Raw genomic sequence first — 18,213 nt, forward strand, 5'->3', positions numbered from 1 at the left:
ATCAAACTTGCGGGACCAAAAAATAGAAGTGTTCTTGAAAAAATATTTTTCTTAGATTAAAACCAAAAAGAAAACCGTCTTTTCCCTGTAGCTACAGCCTTAAATTACAGGCCGTGCGACGCTCTCTCAATGAGAACCGACATTAATTGGAATAAGCGATAAACTCATAAACCGGCGGCGACAGTTACTGGGAATTAGAGATAATCTTTGAAAGTACACCTATCCCAACCCAACCCGACCTATCCCAACGTGACTATCCCGACCTATCCTCTGACCTATTCCCTGACGTATCCCATAACCTAGTCGAAACCAATGAACGTTGTTCCCAATGAACAAAACTACTGCCGCTTGGCAAACCATAAAGGCCGTCTATCGGTTCAAAAGGAGGTCAGGTTGTTAAAACGAGTCCTAGTTCATCCCGTGGGCTTTCCAGACACTTCCCGACTTGCCCAACGTCTCCCGGACCCAGGTTCTGGATGTATCGACCGGGAAGGTGTCGACCGGCGACACCCTCCGCCCTGGCCCCGGACGACCTTGGTCCTACCGCACTGCACAACCCGTCACACCCTTGGGTAGGTATGTTGGCCGGCGGCGGCCGATCGATACGTTCGCCGTTTTCGGTCGCGACGCGTTTACAGGACCGGTATCGCCGTCGGTGCGAGGGGAGTGGGGGGGGGCACGCGGACAACCCCTGTCTCCCGACGCGTGGACAGCGTTTACGACGTCCCGGGAAAACCCAAGCGTACCGGCGTACCGGTTTTCGGGGCTAGGGACCGTCGGTGCTGGTAGGGCGGCGGGCCGGTGGCGGAGTGGCTAACGAGGCACACACCCTTAGACCGCATGCACGTGTGTACATATATATAATATATATATATACCTAATATAATAATAAACTATATATATATATACATAGCGTGTACACTTTCCGGGCGATCCGCCAAAACCCGTTTGCCGCCCCTGCGTCATTAATCATATATATATATATATATTCCACCCCTGACGGTTATATAAACTTTAATGTATGTATATACACATAAAACGGTCCCTACCCTTCCCCCCTCCCCCGCATGAATTAAAAGCCAATGGCGTACGAGTTTTCCACCACCCAGCTCCCTCTACCCCCCACGCCCTATTCGAGCTTTTGGATTCCACCCGGGGTGGCGGCCGCGGCCATAACGATACATTGTCGTAAGCGCGAACCGTCATCGGCGTGTGGTGGACGGGGGGGCGGGTGTCGGCCTACAGGGCGGCTCGCGGCCGTGGGCGGTTTTTAGCATAAGATCATTGGCGGCCCCGGGCGGGGAGGTCACACGCCGCCGCTGCGACGTTCGATTTTTAAGGCGCGGCGGCCGCGGCAATGCGCGCCTGCCCGCCGGCCGCTCGCCGTAGCGTAACGCCGCAGCCGAGGCCGTTTTTACGAGCCGGGCCCGTTTTTTTTTTCCCGTTTCTGCCGCCTGCTCCCCCCACCGCCGGCCGGCAAGGCGCGCGCACGGCTTGCGTGTATGTATATTATACATGGCTAGCGGCGGCCAATGGAGTGAGTGAGCGAGCGAGCGGCGTCTCCTCCGGACTTGTGTGTTGGGTGTTGCGTACTCGCGTTGCGACTACCCGTCAGTGTCGGTGTGACCCGAGTTTTCGGAAAAAAAAAATATTTTTTTTTTTGGAAAAACCCCAGCCCCCCGCAACGTTGTCATGACGTCCGTCGGACGCTAACCGTTTTAACGACACGCGGTCGTCGTTTAAAAATTACTAAAAATTTTCTACGGGGAAAAAAAAAAAGTAAGAAAAATGTCTTAATTTTTCAATCGTCGCGAAATCCGCCCCGAGTAATAATCAAATAATCGTCGACCGGGTCGTACGTACACACACACATACACACGTGTATATGGGTCGTCGGTGGTGATCGCCATAATAACAATAATATAGTAGTTTTGTATATAACCCAAAAGCCGCCGCCGCCGCCCGTTATCCGGACCATCGCCGCCGCCCACTATCGATTGGCCACGCCGCGCGTTGGTGACCTAGCCGCAGCCGCTGCCTGTATACCTAACGGACGCCTAGTCGCCGCTGTCTTCTTGCGGGCCGTGTCCACCGAGCACCAACACCGTCGTCTTCGGGTGAGTACAGCAGAACGAATTTCTATAATTTAATTAGGTGTTATTGTTATCATAATTTTCTCAGCACGCCCGAGACCCCCCTCCCTCACCCCGCCTTTCCGACGTCCTACGTCCACACGCCTCCCGCCACCGCGAGGGAGGGCCGCGTCCCCACGGACGACATCCGTCTCTTCCGGACGCGCGCCGTGCCGCCGGACGCCGACGACCGCTTGGCGCCAAATAGGTTTTTAATTATTTTTTTTTTTTATGCCTTAAACGGTCTTTGTCTTCGGTTGAACCGCATGCCGTATGCGCGTGCATATAATTTTTTTTTTTATTTTGTCTCCCCAATTACAATAATAATATGCGTTTCGGTGTTGTGGCCGCCGCCGCCGCCACCGCGTCGGCCGGTTATTTTTAGTCGTTTCCGAGGGGCTCGACGCGTTTCACCGCGTCCAGCGACGACGCCGTCGGCTCTAAATTTAGAGAAACGGACATCGCCGCACTGCACAAGCCACCGGCGGCGGCGGCGTAACGCACATTTGGCCGTCGCCGCCGCCGCCCGTCCTAGACGATTACGGGGCATTTAAATCTCGGCACGCCGCCGCCGCCACAATCGGAGGGGGCACGCTCGGGAAGGGGGGGAGCTTACCGAAAAGGGGTACACGCGGTTCCAGAAAGCCATCTTAAGGAAGACAGACCTGGTTTTGTTCGTTTCCTGGTGTGTGTGTGTGTGTGTGTGTATAGGTACGGGCCGTATTTCCGGGGATGAAACGGCCGTCGCACGACCGGGACGTGAAAGGGATATAGACGGGAACGGCGGGAACGAGGGGGGAATTGCCGTTTCGAAAGTTGGCGGTCAACTTGACGGTGTGGGAAAGGCTTATACGAAAATAACCCGGCGGCGATTGTTATTTTTATCTTGGCGGCGACGGTACGGCCGAGACGAGTATGATATTATACGCGTGTACAGACATTCACCGTCGCTAAGCTTTTTATTTTTATTTTTTACAATTTTTTTACTATTTTTTTACAATTTGTTTTCCACGCCACCTATCCCCCCTGTCCCCCCCCCCCGGAACCGATTGCCGCCAAAAAAATCAGGTCGGTTTTGTATTATTTTAGACATTTCAGACAAAACACCTCGATGTATAATATCTTGAAATAATATTATCACGTTGAGTATAGCCACACCCAACGGTTAGGTCTTGTGGGTCACCTGTGAGATAGTTCATTCCCATCTGCCAAATTATTGCAGGACTCCCCGCCGGGACGAACGGGCATGCCGGTAGATTTTACAGGTCTCTCCCGTCGCAGAGTTCTGAGATAAACAACCCTCCATAATAAATGAATCGCTTCGTGCAAGAAGAGGACCATTAGAGCACGTTTTCGCAAAGATGTGATTATTGCATAATTTATTATTCTTTAACGCACCAGTCCGCTAGAATCCCCATTGTGAACATTCATCTAAAATGTAAAATTCATGTAAAAAAGGCACGATGCTTATTAAGTACTATCAAGACGCAGCTATTTCATTTTACCAAAAGTTTCCAATTATGGACTAAGGGCTTTTTCGCATGAAGCCGTTGAATAAAACAATTGCAAAATGCATGAATACACATTTCACTGTACACAAACGTAATACAACGAAAGGCCACCCCCCTAATCCAGTCGCCCTTCTGGATGATCTGGAACAAGCGGTTTAATTGGGGGGATTTACTGGTCGTTAAACTTAACGATGCCCGCGAGTCGTGACCTATTGAAGCGCAGATCAACGAAATGGGTCCGGTAATGATTTAATGGCTTTTAATCGTGTAGCTTGGACAATGCCTTGCGAAGAGGATGCCCCTATGAACTGCGGCGGCGAACGAGACGTTTTAATAATTAAGAAACTAATATAAACCGATTATGACCCGACAAGTATCCTCGTTTGATGATTCGATTACATCCCGTTAAACGGCAATTAAATACAGCCAAATTCTACTCCGGGGTCTGCTGCGCTCTGTTCTTAGGACAATCGTGGTAATTAATCGTAATCGAATCACGTTGACGTTTGTTCAATAACGCGCACAAATACCGTACATTACGACCGAATGCCGTCATCGTGTTCGGTCCCCTTTTATATAACACGTTATAAATTATACATGTAGTTCTCGTGCAATATTCCACACTCACACACACACAGTAGCTGTCTGCCCGCATTGTTCGACCGGATCCGGCAAAGGCATTCCTGTGTTGTTGCCCTCTCTCTCTCTCTCGCTAGGGTTGTTGTATAACGATCGCCTACTACCCCTTCGTGCTGTGTATCCCCTGTGTTGGCCTCCATTCCTCGCCCTCTGCGTATATAACCGTACCACTTGCCACCGCCACCGTTTCCACCGTTTCCTTTACGTGGCTGCTTACATCTCCCGTTCACAACCCTCGACCGTCTCCTCCAGGGGCCTGCTAGCCCCGCATTGTCCTAGACTCTTTGGGAATTTCAATTACCGGCAGATCGATGGCAGATCGTCCAATGGGAGAGAGGACACACGAATGGGCTGGATGTAAAAGCTTGCAGCGGGATAGCAGTCAGACCTTTCAGGATCGTCGGATCCAGGAAAACATATTACGGTTCTGGTGGCGAGCTTCAGGCAGCCGACTAGCTAAAAATGTACATCGCCATTGATTGTCTGGTATCCATTATCGAGGTGTGGGGTGTTACACGAGGGTGACTTATTCCAAAAGGTGTGGCCGATCGATTCACCTAAGACGGTTGCTGTTTAAGAAATACACTTACATGTGCTTTTTGAATATCAGACACACGAATCTCAAGACTTGGAGCATAGCTGTAGGTATGGGACGGCCTAAGAAAGCTTCTTAGAACACCCCTCTCACCCCTTACACCCCTCGCACTGCGAAAGGGTGGCTCGGCGACGTGTACAAATGGATAAAAAACCATAAAGGAGAAATACGAAAAAAAAGATTGTGTGTGCCATAGAAAAAAAAAACTGAAATATCGTGCGTGCAAATGACATACAATATAATATCAGTATGGCGTTATCGGTGTTTTTTATCTTTCTCTAGGCCAATTTACCCTGCCCCCTCCTCGGTGTATAAAATTTAAAAATACAATATTATTACGACGACACGTAAACCGTGTCACGGTCGGTGGCCGAGCGCGAGTAATCAAATTTACAAAAAAATTACCAGAAATTTACAACAAAAATATCTCATCGTCATCCGTAAAAAAAGTCCTATGGCGTCATACTCGACACTCGACAAAGATTAATGATTGTTCTAGAACAATAACGACGGCAGCTGTTATCAGTCGAATGATAACGACGGCAACTGTTATCAGTCGAATGATAACGACCGGGGCGCGCCGATTTAAACAAATCAATTATTTTCGTCTAAAAACGACAGTGAGCTCTATACGAATATATGTACATAACAACTTGTAATTAGTATTTAAGAAATCCGTACACTAATAAATGACATAACAACAATAATCGTATATTTTCATACTACATAAGTATAATGAAAGTCTGCTCTTTGTTCGAACAATATTTGTTTGTTTGGAAAAAACCGCTATGGCCGAGCAATTAGCAAAAAACTATTAATTCATTTTTTTTTTTTTTGATAAGTAGAAAAAAAAACGATATTTTTTTACTAATAATTGTAATTTTTCCATTTATTAAAATATATTCAAACAAAATATAAATATATTATTATCCGTACATGGTCTCAACCGTGATTTGTCTAAAAGCGATGAACTCATTAATATGTAGGAAGTTTAGTCGTCGGATTAAACGGTATAATAGCTATTATTATTGTATTAAATGACATAATCCGACATGTCTGAACGATCATAAATAATAATTATTATGTTAATTGACATAGTCGAAAGGGGTAAAACGTTAAAATTCAGGAGAATTCGAAGGGTTGGGTGCAATAAACGGAGACATCTAAAATGATTGCAGAATAAAATATACAGCCTTGTAGTTGGAAGAAAAACAAAATTTATTTTTGTACTCATCGATCGCCCATTGGATTTAACAAAACTTTTTCAACTGTTATTTTAATTACTGAACAGTCAGCCTAAGTTAGGTAAACGGATTTTAAGATTGTCCATCGTTGAGTAACTTTGTCTAGTTGGCTTATGTGTTTCCGCTTACTACAGAATTAATATCAGTTTTATAATTCAGAGCAAGTCAGTAAATTTAGTATAGTACTATTTTTCGGGGAGACTTTTCTTTGGCTTGTATAATATTATCCAAGAAGAAGACAAGTAGAAAGAAGGAGTAGTTTCCAGTGGATTTTTTTTTTTGAGGGGGGGGGGGTGATCTAGCAGTCTGACTATGTATTTTTTGTTTGATTGGTCGACTAAAATAACATATTATTTCCCATTGACGTGCTGTCAAAAATTAATTTTCCACCACGTCAATGTGCTCCGTTCCGGCTGTATGCATAATAATGATAATGTATACCTATATAAAACCATGTAGGTAAATGTTTATTTTTTTTCCCCTTTTGCTTTTTATGTTTTCTACGGTGGTATTATTACTGTTATAGCGGCACGGACACTATAATTAGGCTGCCGTTATGGCGCCCAAAAGGGGGTGCGTGTCGAAAAACACTACTCGTCCAACTGTTTCTAATATGTATATATATAATGGTATAATTTATTACATCAAACCGTATTTTTTTTTAATTTTTTTTTTTGGGGTTTATTAAACGTACTTGAACACACAAGTGCTTCGAATGTTTTACTGTATTTTTTTATCTCTCCCTACCTCCCCCCCCCACAATTTCCACAGGCTTCCTTTACAGTTAATTAAAAATATTTCAGTATATATATAGTTTCTTGTGCTTTTCAAATACCTAATTGTAAAAAAAAACATCATTATAAAACTTTCTCAGCTATCTTATCTGAACCAAAAATTAACGCACCTATATGCGTTCAAATGTCCAAAGTAGTTCAAATGATTTGTACTAGGGTGAGTTAAAGCAATACAGCCGTTGGCTCGACTTAAGTTTATAGTCAAAAATGTATTCAGAAATTTCTCTAAATAATTAAATCATTATTAATTTAGCCTTTGATATTTTACATGCAATGGCTTAAAATAATAATATGTTCTAGAAAATTTGTTGGTAATTTTTGACAAACTATATTTTTTTTTATGGATATTTTATTAATTACGTCTTTTAATCTATTCATACGACATTCGTTGGACCATAATCGTGTCTTATGATCAGCCCATTCTCTTATCAATCATATTTTATCCAGGAATTGTCGTTTTGCCCTCATCATCATCTTATTCCAATCAAACAAATAGTCTTCGGATTCAACGAAGCCCATAAAACGGTGGTAGCTTTTGAAATTAAGTAAAATACATTTGTTTTATAGTATTTGTATAATAAAATATAGTTTTTATACTGCAATTTTCAGAACAATATAAAAATCCTTCGAACTGAAGACCTCTCTTAATACTTTTCGCACACATCTCTAATACTCGAGGCTGTGATAATAATAAAAATAATAATCTTGTACAAACTAAGTGTAACTGAATAAAACCCACTCCGATATAAACCGTTTGTACGTTTTATTTGCACGAGAAAATAATCGCACATTATCCGCTTACCCTTTTCCAATCTGTTTAATGATAAAAAGGATTTCCCATAGAAACCCGTCCAGTTCAATTTTAGGCAAAACCGTTAATAATTCTTCATAATTAGTCATAAACTTTGTATAGAATTTATGTGTACACAAACAAACTATGGCAAAAGATTTGGAAAGACTTTGAAGTTCAGTGAAATTCCAAAGACAAAAGCGACGTCACGACGTTTTATTTGAAACCAAATGGCTGCTTCAGAGAAGTCACATGAAAGAAGTTTGCAACGTTCACACAGCTTGTACGATATGGTGGATAATCTTAAGATGTTCAGGCACACCTTACAGCAAAGGTCTGTGGTAAAATTGCAAATAAAACCAATTAATAGTCCACACAGGAAAACAACACTGTTAACACGGTTCATCTCTTTTTTATTTAAAATCACTGCGCCTGAAAACGTTCTGAACGTTCCCGGCTTGTATAGATTAATCTTAAGACGTTCAGACACACACATTACCGCAAAAGTCTATGATATCAATGCAATAAAAAGCCAACTAAAAGTCCACACAGGAAAACAACAAGGTTTATGTGCCTACAATAAAATCGTTATCTGTTGATATTTTGCCTGTGAGAAGTTTATTGCAATTACATTTTTCTAACCGTCTAACTATGAAAGGTGGTTTAAATGTACGTAAAAGATTTTAATGTAAGATGTGTTTTATTTTGGAAATAATTTGTAATTTATCTTCTTTTTAAAAAAAAGTACAATATTCACACATTTTCTTATCAACTATTCAACATTTTCAGTACCTAGATTATACTCAACTTTTCCGTTATCATTTTTTATTTGATTTATTCAAAGATCTCAAGTAATACATAACCGGAAAACCCAAAACGACAAATAGCACCACTATAAACACATGTATTGTCTATAACATTTTACTAAACATATACATTTTACCATAGAAGCGTCTAATTATTGAAAGTGATTTCTCTAAAAAAAAAAAACTATAAAAGGAAAAAATCAAATATTTATAAAAAAAAATTACACTAATAATAGTTAATCGAAACGCGTATCAATAGAAAATTATACAAGAAGTAAATATCAAATACTCTTTCAAACTAATATGCAATTTCTAAAATTGCTTTTCTCATTTTAATATCTCCCTTGGCACCCTGATAAACAACGTCTTATCTAGAACTATGATTTGCATCATGCATAATACAGCTTTTTCCTATTCTCTCTGTACATTTACACTTTTTTCATTTTAAGAAAGCAAAATAAACAAAATATCTGTTTGTCTATGCAGTAATTTTAAATTTAAAAAGAGATGAACCGTTTTGTATTGTTGCCTCGATATAGCTTATTTCTGGTACGATTTGTGATCAATTTCGTTTCGCGAAAGAATCGGTTCACCGGAAAGAAGGAAATAAATAAACACATCATTGTTAAACCAAAACACTCTCTTCTCGGTGTCGACTGTAAAAAGAAAAGTAACCAAACAAAACAAAAAAAACGTATTTTGTGCGAAGAACACAATAATAATAATTCAACACAGCACTGCACGTGCTCGTTGGCCCTTTAAAGTTTATTCTGTAACCGTGTTGTTTTCCTATGTGGACTTTTAGTTGGTTTTATTTGCAATTTTACCAGAGACTTTTGCTGTAAGGTGTGTCTGAACGTCTTAAGATTTATCTATACAAGCCGTTTCGATTACCTATTTTTAATGTAATTTCTTTTTATGAATACTTGGTTTTTTTTCTTTTATAGTTTTTTTTTTTAGAGAAATCACTTTCAATTAGACGCTTTCATGGTAAAATGTGAATATTTAATATAATGCTATAGACAATACATGTGTTTATAGTGGTGCTATTTGTCATTTTGGGGTTTTCCTCGATCCACATATTATATATTACTCGAGATCTTTGAATGAATCAAATAAAAAATGGTAACAGAAAAGTTGAGAATAATCTAGGTACTAAAAATGTTGACTAATCGATTGGAAAATGTGTGAATATTATATTTTTTTTTTAAAGAAGATAAATTACAAATTATTTCCAAAATAAAACACGTCTTACATTAAAATTATTTTACATACATTTAATCACTTTCCATAGTTAGACGGTTAGAAAAATGAAATTGCAACAAACTTCTCACAAGCAAAAAATCAACGGATAACGATTTTATTGTAGGCACATAAACCGTGTTGTTTTCCTTTGTGGATTCTTAGTTTGCTTTTTTTTTGCATTGATATCATAGACTTTTGTGGTTATGTGTGCATCTGAACATCTTAAGATTAATCTATACAAGCCGGGAACGTTCAGAACGTTCTCAGAGCGCAGTGATTTTAAATTGAAAAAGAGATGAACCGTGTTAACAGTGTTGTTTTCCTGTGTGGACTTTTAATTGGTTTTATTTGCAATTTTACCACAGACCTTTGCTGTAAGGTGTGCCTGAACATCTTAAGATTATCCACCATACCGTACAAGCTGTGTGAACGTTGCAAACTTCTTTCGTGTGACTTCTCGGAAGCAGCCATTTGGTTACAAATAAAACGTCGTGACGTCGCTATTGTGTTTGGAATTTCACTGAACTTCAAAGTCTTTCCAAAACTTTTGCATAGGTTATTAGTGTACACATAAATTCTGTACAAAGTTTTGTGTTTATATGACTAATTATGAAGAATTATTAACGGCAGATCTCAGGACCTTTTCTGAAAACGGTTTTGCCTAAAATTGAACTGGACGGGTTTCTACAGAAAATCCTTTTTCATCATTAAACAGATTGGAAAATGGTAAGCGGATAATGTGCGATTATTTACTCGTGCAAATAAAACGTACCAAACGTTTTATATCAAAGCGGATTCCGCCTGTTCGGTATACTTAGTTCCTATACAAACGTATTATCATCACAGTAATGTGTATTTTACTTTAATTTAATAAATTAAAACGAAGTTAAATAAAAAACTAAAATAATAAATACAATGTAAAAAGTCAATACAGCTTCCTGTTTGAAATTTCATATTTTCGACGGAAAAATGGGCTTAATCTTAAACACTCAAAGGAGGATCTAAAATATCCTTGTGTGCCACTGTCAATTACTATATACAAAATTGAATATAATTCCTATTAAATACATTTCAGTGTTAAATACATACAGTTCAAGTAAAATGTCACAAGAGGATAATTTTTTTATCGGGTACAAGTTATTTTAAATAGTCAAACAAAAATGTATTTTAACAAACAAATTATTATTTATTGTTTTAAGTACAAATATGTTTTAAACGGAAAAATCATTTGACGTGATAAATATAAATTTATTTCAAACAACTTATTATTTTAAAATATCATTATTTATTCTATCGTCGTTATTTTTAGATAACTTAAACTTTAACTTGAATACAAAGCACACTTAAACACAAATGTTTGTTTTTTTTTTTTATTTAAAAGAAGAATTACACAATCTGTATAATAAGCACAATATTAAGCGTATGAGTAAGTACATGAATATAATTTTGAAGAAAGACATTAGTGACACTAACCATGATTTTAATTTTTATATTTAACTTATTTATTCATTCTAATTCTAACTGTTATTACTATTATTAAAAAACAGATCACGACACCACTTGCGCAGGTATCGTCAAGGTTGAAAGGTTAGAGTGGGAGAGTAACTTATTCTGGAATCTTTTCTAGGAGGAAATGGTTTCTTCGTGGATTGTTTTTATGCTGAGGTCATTATGGAGTATACAATGAAATAAATAAGGAGGTGCATTAGTTAATTTTCTCAAGGCCGTATATTTATTCCATATTATGGGTTTTAAAAGTGTTGTATAAACTGCAAGTTTAGTATTAATGTCTGTACATGTATTGTTAATGGGTAATGATCAGTGTCCGGGGCCTGACGAACGTTTTAATTTCAACGCGTCGAGACCACACTTAAGTCGTCGTTTATCTTGTGTTAAGTATGAGATCCGAGATATTATTTAAGACAAGCTTTTAACGCCTGAAATAAATCAAACTCGACGCAGAAGCCCGCGTTAATCGTGTGTGTGTTATCACACGGCGGCGGCGGCGGCGGTGTCGGCCGGTCGAAGGTTGGCAATACTGCTGCCTGTGCCGGTGCCAGCGCTCGCGACCCGGCCGCAATGATTCGCGCGGTGCCCCGCCGCGCCGTAGCTGGTCGTGGCGGGGGCAGCGCGGGGTGGGTACTCGCCGCCGTCGGGGTAGGGCGCGGCCGCCGCCGCCGCGATGAGACGCCGGCGAACACCGATGGGCCAGGGGGGGGGGTGGCGGGGTGGAGTAGGGTAATATAACCGTGTGTGCGCGCGTGTGTGTGTGTGTGTGTGTGTGTGTGCGCTCGCGGTGAGCCAGCCAGCCAGCCAGCCGGTCGGCCGGCCGGCCAAAGCCAAAGCCATCCAGCGCACACACACACACATACGCCGTACACACACGCACACGGTGCACACACATACACACACGGTAGGTACGAACGCCCGCTATAGTAGTAGTAGTACTGGTCCCGCCGCCGCCGCCGGAGACCGCGTTCAACCGTCCGACCTGCGCGCGCTTGTGTGTGTGTGTGTGAGTGTGTCAGTCTGTACACGTTCAAACGAACTAGTGTGTCTGTGTGTGTGTTCGTATGCGAATGTGTGTGTGTGTGTCCGTGTGTGTATATAAAAAAATTCCTAATATTATCACACTTTAATTATTATTTTCATTGTGTACAAAAAGTATAATATTATTATTGTTGACGACGGTGTGTGTGTGTGTATGTACACCACTGCAACCATGTTCGAACAGGACGCCAAACCGTTGTTTTCAATGTTTTAATATTGATGTTGATAAAACCTAATGGCTGTTATGAATTTTTTTTCTGTCCAAAATGGAACGATAACATTTTTTAATTGAATTTTCAATTTTTATTCTACAACTTACCGAGTTTGCGTATATTCGTAATATATAATATTATAAACTATTGACCGACGTTCGTTTTCCGTATAATAAACTAATATTATTTAGCCCACGCACACGTTCGTGTACATTCGCCACCGCCGGCGATCACGGTGTGATAAGAAGAAATATTTTCACTGATAACGGCAAAATCGACAAAAAAAAAACAACACACACGAGATCGACGGAGAGACGAATAATATATTATTATACTCGTATAAAAAAAAAATAGCCGACATACATAATATTTTAAGGTTAGTGAACGTTGCAATTATTATTATTATTTTTAATTTTTTTATTTACATGCAATTATATTTTTATAGCCGAGCAAAATCGTCGTAGTACGATTAAGTCGTAAAATATATATTTAATAAAATAACGCACGATAATTAAATATAACACACACACAAACACGGTTTATAATATTATAATTTTTTATTCGTGCGATTTGCATTGTCGCTTTTTTTGTGGCGATAATAATAATACAATATGCCTGATACACACACATACACATCCGTTTGCCGTCGTCGTTAACCCTTTTTTGCCGGTAACACAGTATTGTTGGCAAACCTAACCGTAGGTAGGTATAATGACTGGGGTTTTTTTTTCTTTTTGGCCGATATGCAAAAAAACAAATAAATAAACCGACGGATGGACTCGTGTGTGTGTAATAATATTATATTATTATGCGAAAGGTTTTTTTTTAAATGTTTTTATCGATACGGTCTATGCCAACGTTTTTACTACCTCTCCGCCCGGAGACGGTTTGTTTGGCCAAGAATATTATTATTATTATTATTATTACTATAATTCGATTATTTTATACCTACTCGGTTTTCAAAAAGCGAACAAAATAAAATGGGTAAACAATTTTTATTATCTTCATCGACAGCCAAACGTTATTGACCGAGTCACCTTTTACAATAATGGCCGCCATCGCCGTCGACGGCCGTTTCCAATATTATGATAATTATTATTACAATAATAATATTAACAAACAATTAGAACATTGGAATTTTATTAAACATTTCAAAATTGTTTTGCAACCAGCCTTTTTAGTCATAAAAATAGGATAGGTTAGGTGTAGAAAACCGATTACCAAATATTATTATCAGCAAACTTTTTTTCATCAATATAATATAAAAAGTTTAATTTAGAAAATAATCACTATATTTCTACTTTCGGCAACGGCTTTCAAAAAGCCTGGGCGAATTTAGTTTTTCGAGTGAACCCAATAAAACATATATTTTTTTTTTTTTGAGTAAAAACTGTGTGGGTTTTCTGTTTGTTTGCCAACTATAACAAAGTCGGATTTCTAAAACGGAAAGCGTTTTATTTTCTAAAGTATGCTTTAATCGAAATACCAGCCATATTTTGAATCTCAATAACATTATATTATCAAGTATAATATGTAAGTATTATGGCAATATCGTGTACAGTCGGGATTACCGGCATGGATTTTCGGCGAATGAGACCTCCTCTCAATTTTTATTCTCATTCGGTTTGTTGTTTGTCGAGCACACAATTATTGCATTTTACCAACCAGCCGTTATCAATGTAGTGATAACGACATGTACTTGATCTATGTACTGATAACACACCGACTCAGCTGCCGACTACAGGGCGATGATTTAAAACCCGTCATGACGTTTTGTATCCGTTCTGTACCAAAATTATTACTAGTATATAAGTAAAATTAAAAAAACCAAAATAAACGGCTTATAATAATGTTATGTATTTTTGTGAAACGCACAAATAACAATGCGAATCCGTACTATAGCCGAGGACGGCCGTTGCCTTCGTTAATATGGCTTTTGCAAAAAGTCCTCGACCGAATAAACAAACGGCCGACCGCAGTGTGTGGCTTAAAGGTTTTCCAGTAATACAATAAGAAAAATGTGTTTTTTTTTTCACTTATCATGTTCTCTATAATAATATGGAAATCCTTCGCTCCCGGCTCTGGTGCTTTTTTTCTTCTTTTCCGGTATTCTTCTGCGAACGAACCGATTTTATTTTTGGCTTCTTCGATTTCTCGCTTGTCGACTTTTCTTTGCCCGGAGCAAGAAATAATAATATTATTATTATAACGTGCCGCATAATAACAATTTGTATATAAATGTACGTTATATACAAAATAATAATATTACACTCTTACTTTGTCGTCGACTCGAGGGGTAGTTTTCTTGTTTTTTATTCATAATTATGTAAATATACATTTTTTTTTTTTATTAGATTTTCTTTTTTTATCGTACTGGGCTTTTTATCGGATTATCGAAAGAGAAAGAAAAATAATAATAATAAAACGTTTCCAATCATGCACATTGCACACACACAATAATAGTAATAATCATTATTTATAGTGTAATAATTATAATTAAACGGCAACCGTTTGCCGTGACGACCGTGACCCGAGTATGATGACGTGGATTTTGGCCTGACGATGGACGAACCGTTAAAAAAAAAAGTAACACATGTTTTTCTTATACTTAGATGAATAATATATATATATATATATATATATATATATATATATATATATACAATTTGTGATATACGTGACCTTTTAAAAAAAAAAACCGTAGAAATCGTCCAACGCTCGATTGCGTTTTGTTTAGCCTAACCTAACTACGAAGACTGTACGTACACATTAAATAACCGAATATTATAATTTATTATAATTTTGTCAATTAAACATTTTCAAGATGTAATTACTTGGCGAGCTGCGTTATTGTTTTAAAATAATAAAATTGATGGAAAATTGCACGTATTTACAAACTTTGGTTTACGCGCAAACATATTCCCTTTACCAGGTATGCGGTTACCGTCGAAAGCTGGTAACCACGGTTTCACAATCGTTATTACCACGGCTGCGTTATCAGCAGGGGTGGACGCTCAATATTTAACACTGTGCATTTGATTATCACTAAAAAACGTCGAGGCCATCTTCTCATTTATCGAGTCAGCAAAATGTTATATCTATACATTAGCTGTTGTGTACAGATGTAATGTTAGGTTTCCATCCATTTGTTTTACACTAAGGTGTCCTTCTGATTTAACCTACTCAGTGGTAATACCACGGAATAACCAGAAGGGAAACCTAGGCCGGCACTGTTAAGTGTCTGACATTTTTTATGCCTGACAACTTTGAATTTATTTTCAAGTAAAATATCTATTCAACTGATTTGTGAATGCAAAATTAAATTTAATTAAATTTGGTTCAAAAACCATGATCGTAAAAATAATGTTCGTTTAAAAATCATTTCCTTTATCGAACTTGTTTTGTAGAAAATATAATTGCTGTTGGTGGAAAAATAACAAATTTGTTTACAGTTGAAATATAAATTTGAGCGTTAAATCCTTTTTAAATTTAACACTATAATGTCCAAGCTCCAAATAATAATTAAATGCCCGGCTCGTAATTGATTTTTGGGTTAAAACCAAAAAGATATAAGACAATTTTTATCATACTCGCTTAATTCTTTACAAAATATGCAAGATGTAAATCAGAGTGAAATATTTAATGGGCCATTAGACTGAGTGATTTATCCATTTGCGTACAAAGCAGTTAAAATTACAAATGAATGAACCATATTAACGCTGAGAATTCAACATTATTTTGTCGAATAGTTTTAAATGCTATTAGGTATTATGAATAGTTCGTTTAATTAGTATCCATTCAAGTCAATTATTACAAACAAGTTTTATTAAGTAACGATTTCAGGGCTTGTGAAAGTAATTAATTTCATTGTTTATGGTCGCTGTTAACGTCAAATATAATTTGATAAACGTTCGTTTATCGTTTAATTATGTTTTTAACAACTAGTATAATGTTATTTCTCGATTATCTTTTTCTCTTGCGTTTTATTTATTTCGCCTTTTCGTTCATCTATTTCATATTGTTTTAATTATTATATTTTTTCCAATAAAATATAATAAAAACATAAAGTCATTTATTTAGTGAAAATGATGTTATAAGTTACACAAAAGGTGTTTCTCTCAAACTCTTAAATTAATATTTTACATTTTATAAAAACCCATTTTCCGTCAAAACTGAATGTACCAATTTATTTTATTTTTCTGATGATAATTTGTATTTTCCCAACACGTTTGGATCAAATCTGACCATAATGTAAATTTTTTTTTATTTCAACAAAAACCTATTCATAATTAAATCTCAATTAATATGTACCTAACTACAGTTTTTTTTCGTTTAAAAAAAAAATATTCAACATGGTAATTTAAAATACATGTTTTCAATGGTTGAATTTTTCAGTCAAAAATAAGTAGGTACATATTAAAATATTAAAAAAAACAAGATATATAAATATCAGGTATGTTAATAGTGTAAAACACGACACAAAACGACCTTTAAATTTCTGAATATAAAATACAAAATAATTGGAAAATATTGATTGGTAACGTTCATAGTCAATTTTACAAACAGTTTATACAATTTCCAATTTTGTAAATAGTTAAAAGGAATTATAAGAATGAAAAAACATTAAAATTATTGTTGACGGTAAAGCTCGAAATTCAATTTTCTAAAAATCTTAAATGGATGCGTTGGAAATTGGCCCATCTCTTTGGTATTGATGGCTGTTGTAATGTAGTATATATATGGAAGTTTTAATAGTACTAATACTATTAGTAGTAGTAGTAACATGTATATAGTAAAGCACGACGACGGCGACCGACTTCTCTGTAAGCTAGCCGCCGCCGCCGCCGCCCCGGTTGTACGCTGGCGTGGGAGGCTGCCAACCCCTCTGTAAATATACACGCCCTCCCTCGGTTAAGTCGATTGAGGAGGAGGAGGAGGAGGAGGAGGAGTAGAGTGTCCCGGCGTTTACGAAAATGGAGGGGCGAGGGTGTCGTATTGATTTTTGCGGAGGGCGAACAAGGCGGCGGCGGCGGCTGTTTTTATTATTATTTTTTTTTTTTATACTTTTGGACTTTGAATAATAACGAAAACCGTATGGGTAGGTATGCTGTGTAAAATAATTTTGGTAGGTATATGTGTGTATCCACAGACCGACAGAGAGAGAGAGAGAGAGAGGGAGAGGGAGAGGGCAATAGAGAAAAAAAATATAACGTATTTTGTAACGCATACGATGGAAAAATAGGTACCCACAAAAAAAAAACCATCCATAAAAATATAAGGGAAAAAATAGGGTTGTGACTTGCGAAGGGTGGCGGAGTGGTTCAAAGTCGATTGAATACATTTGTGTGTGTGTGTGTGATTTGTGTTTTCCACGAATTTCTATGTGTTTTATACCGTGGTTATTATTATCGTTGTACCTACGCATAAAATAGTTGTATTCCACTGTATTATGTGTCAATAGGGGTCATCGTTGTTATATTTTTATTTTTAACTTGAAAAAAAAAATATATTTATATGTTTGATTTAAAACCGTATTCTCAAATAATAACGTTAAAATACCACTATAATATACCTTAGACTTTGGCCAAAATCTAAACTGGGCACATTTCATAAACACCACTAAAATTAAACTGAACGTATGTCTTAACGTCCTGAGACGATTTCTTCACTCTGAATCCAAGTGGCCTGCCCCTTG

At 37.8% G+C, this 18,213-nt stretch overlaps 1 protein-coding gene across 9 annotated transcripts in view; it reads left to right on the forward strand.

The window, feature by feature from the left end:
* The first annotated feature begins 1,540 nt into the window (after positions 1-1,540).
* LOC126836897 (plasma membrane calcium-transporting ATPase 3) overlaps positions 1,541-18,213 on the forward strand; it is a 67,339-nt gene continuing 50,666 nt past the window's right edge. For 7 of the 9 annotated variants that reach the window (XM_050570608.1, XM_050570609.1, XM_050570612.1 and 4 more), the window contains exon 1: positions 12,185-12,894. The gene's annotated coding sequence lies outside the window, so the exon portion shown is untranslated. Of the gene's footprint in view, positions 2,118-12,183; positions 12,895-18,213 lie in introns of those variants that run through there. The other 2 variants (XM_050570607.1, XM_050570606.1) reach the window with 2 other exon arrangements.

This window comes from Adelges cooleyi, unplaced genomic scaffold (assembly GCF_023614345.1).
Source record: "Adelges cooleyi isolate 19-005CV unplaced genomic scaffold, UGA_ACOO_1.1 ACOO_flye_CR_arks_rails_tigmint_CR_PRNA_247, whole genome shotgun sequence".
NCBI classification, from domain to species: domain Eukaryota; kingdom Metazoa; phylum Arthropoda; class Insecta; order Hemiptera; family Adelgidae; genus Adelges; species Adelges cooleyi.